Below are 2,666 nucleotides of genomic sequence, written 5' to 3'. Positions count from 1 at the left end.
TGTCCTCGATGTAGTTGCTTATTTTATTGCTTATAAATATTTAATTTTGAATTCATAAAAACAGGATACCACCATGATATTGTACTTCCACCCGCCTCTTCCTTACTGCTGTGCCTTGTACCTGTCATGTAGGCTACTATTTGTATACTTTCTCCAAGATGATTCAGTATTCTAAATTATACATGAAGGAACTGAAGCTTAGAAAAGTTAGTTTTCCAAGGCAGCATTAGAAGCGACTGAGGAGCTGCAGGGTGGTCAAACCAGTCCACTACATGGATTGTCTATAAGAGAGCCTACTTTGATAAGGTCTGGTTCTGTCCCAATTTGGTGAAAAGAATTGATTTCAAATGACCTCACATTCATCAATCACTCTTATCATTATGTGACATTTTGTTTTTAGACACTATGTACTTAAAGGTTCTAAGATCTAAAAAGAAAAGAATGTCCACCCACACCATCTTCTGTGGATTTAAATAAAAAATAATTATAAATAATAAGACAATTATGACAAATTACCACTTTTTCTGATCATTGTTACATAAATTTTTAATGAAAAATACCAATCATTGAATTAGTTTTAAAATTGCTAAAAGAATTATTTTTAGTGTCCTAAGTACATGTTTCAATTGGAAACAATTCAACATTGTATTCTATATGTTAATTCCTGGAAGAGGTGTGTAAGAACTAGAGACTGTAACTTCAAAAGTAAATTTAGAACAAATAGTGACCAAGGCAACTCTATCAGGAAGAAGTCAGACTTTGTAAATAGGGGAAAAACTGCATTTGCAATTTACAAGAACCATTTGGGTGTGGTGGTGCACACCTGTAATCCCAGGATTTAGGAGGCTGAGGCAGGAGGATTATTACAAATTCCAAGTGAACCTGGGCTACAGAGTGAATTTATGGCCAGCCTGAGCTGCACAACAAGACCCTGTCTCAAAAGACACAAACAATAATGAAACAAACAATTTAAAAGAACCCACCCACCACAGGTGGGATTAGTGATCTACAGGAAATCATGCTGAAAGTTTGTAGTTTACATTATGACTTACTGAAAGTTTGTAATTTACTGTGGATAAGTTACTAGTGACATTGAAGTACTCCCTGGAGATCTCCAGGAAGCTGTTAATCTCAAATTTAATCAATGTCAAATAACCTATAAACTTGGGAAATGCAAACATTAAGATAGATGAAACGACACAGGTGAAAGGAGATTATGATACTGTCTGGAGTTGACAGAAAGAAAGTAATTCTTAAAGAATTTATAGAATAGGGAGATTGATGGCAAAACTTTTTGTATCCAGAATTCCCCCAAATGTAGGGGTCTTTCTTTTTTTTTTTTTACCAAATCAAGCATGTTTATTTATTCATTTATTCTTCTGCAAATACAGCAGATCTGCACCCACAATTATTTTTCATAAAGGAAACAGTAAAGTCAGGTGGAGAAACAGGTGGGGGCTGGGCCTTGAGCACAGGCAAGGGCAGAGCTGGGATGGATGAGTGTAGCCACGGTAGGGCCTGGCCAGCCCTAGCGGGTCTTCTCCAAGAAGGCTTTGCAACACGGGATGCACTACTGGTACACCAGCTCGAAGTCAGACTCGTTCCCATAATAGGAATATTCAGTGATGAGCTGTTTTTGTGGATCATAGCTCCCAAGCAGTTCAATTTTAGCTTTGCAGTTTTTAACCTGATTACTTTCTTGATTCAAATCTCAGATTGCTTTCATTCATACACAGGATATAGTTAAATGTTGTGAAGTCCTCTTTGGTCACCTGCCAGGCAATGTGATTCATGGGGATATCATGCTTCATGCAACTCTGCCCTTGATAGTTGGGGGGTTTCCCACTACATATGTAGATGTGTATGCACTATCTTCCAGTTATCAGAAATGTTTTAATCAGTTACTAGTTTTCTGAATACTGCTTCAGCAATGGGCGACTAGCAAATGTTACCCAGACACACAAACAACACCAACTTCAGTCCAGATTTAGCCATGTTCCCGCGGGGTCACTGGCACCCAGTGATCGCATCCGAAAAATTGCTTTATTTTGAACAAAAATGTGTTACTTTATATTCTCCCTTTCGAGGTTGACTCATTAGGCCCATAGTTAAAACAAACAATCTGAAAAAGCATATAGATATTCAAATTGACTAGAAACTTTTTTCTAGGCCAAATTCCCTAAATACTTTAATGCTTTCCAATAGAAGATGCTTACTCAAATAATTACATAATTCTGGTCAGTCTTCCACAGACTGGCTTTTTTCTTTCTTTTCTGAGGTGCTTTGGGCATATCAAGTGATTTTGTACAATTTTAATGGGTAGTGGTTCAACCACTTTTCTTTCTCTCTGTCACACTTCCTTTCACACCAAGTGATTCCAACGTGGCCATGAATGTTTCTGGAGTATAGGTAAAGGGAAGTTGTGTTAGTGGTATACTTAGTCTGGGTGTAGGAGAATATATATGCTATTGTTCCCTAACACTTCCGTGTATAGCTAACTCATTTCTAGGTGCCTCAGTGTAGGGATAGTTTCCTGAAACACCTGCTGCACCAATTTAGAACAGTATTGTATGACATAAAATTACAGGTATGCTAGGTAGCTAAAGAAAATATAATTTTTATAGGTTTTGTGATGCTGACATTTTTCAGCTTTTTTTATTAGTACA

General features: G+C 37.1%; 1 pseudogene; it reads right to left on the bottom strand.

The window, feature by feature from the left end:
• Positions 1-1,528: 1,528 nt before the first annotated feature.
• LOC101580170 lies at positions 1,529-1,995 on the bottom strand (annotated as a pseudogene).
• Between the last annotated feature and the right edge of the window lie 671 nt (positions 1,996-2,666).

This window comes from Octodon degus, unplaced genomic scaffold (assembly GCF_000260255.1).
Source record: "Octodon degus isolate 3935 unplaced genomic scaffold, OctDeg1.0 scaffold00171, whole genome shotgun sequence".
Classification (NCBI taxonomy): Eukaryota; Metazoa; Chordata; class Mammalia; order Rodentia; family Octodontidae; genus Octodon; species Octodon degus.
This window is presented reverse-complemented; position numbering and strand designations above follow the sequence as displayed.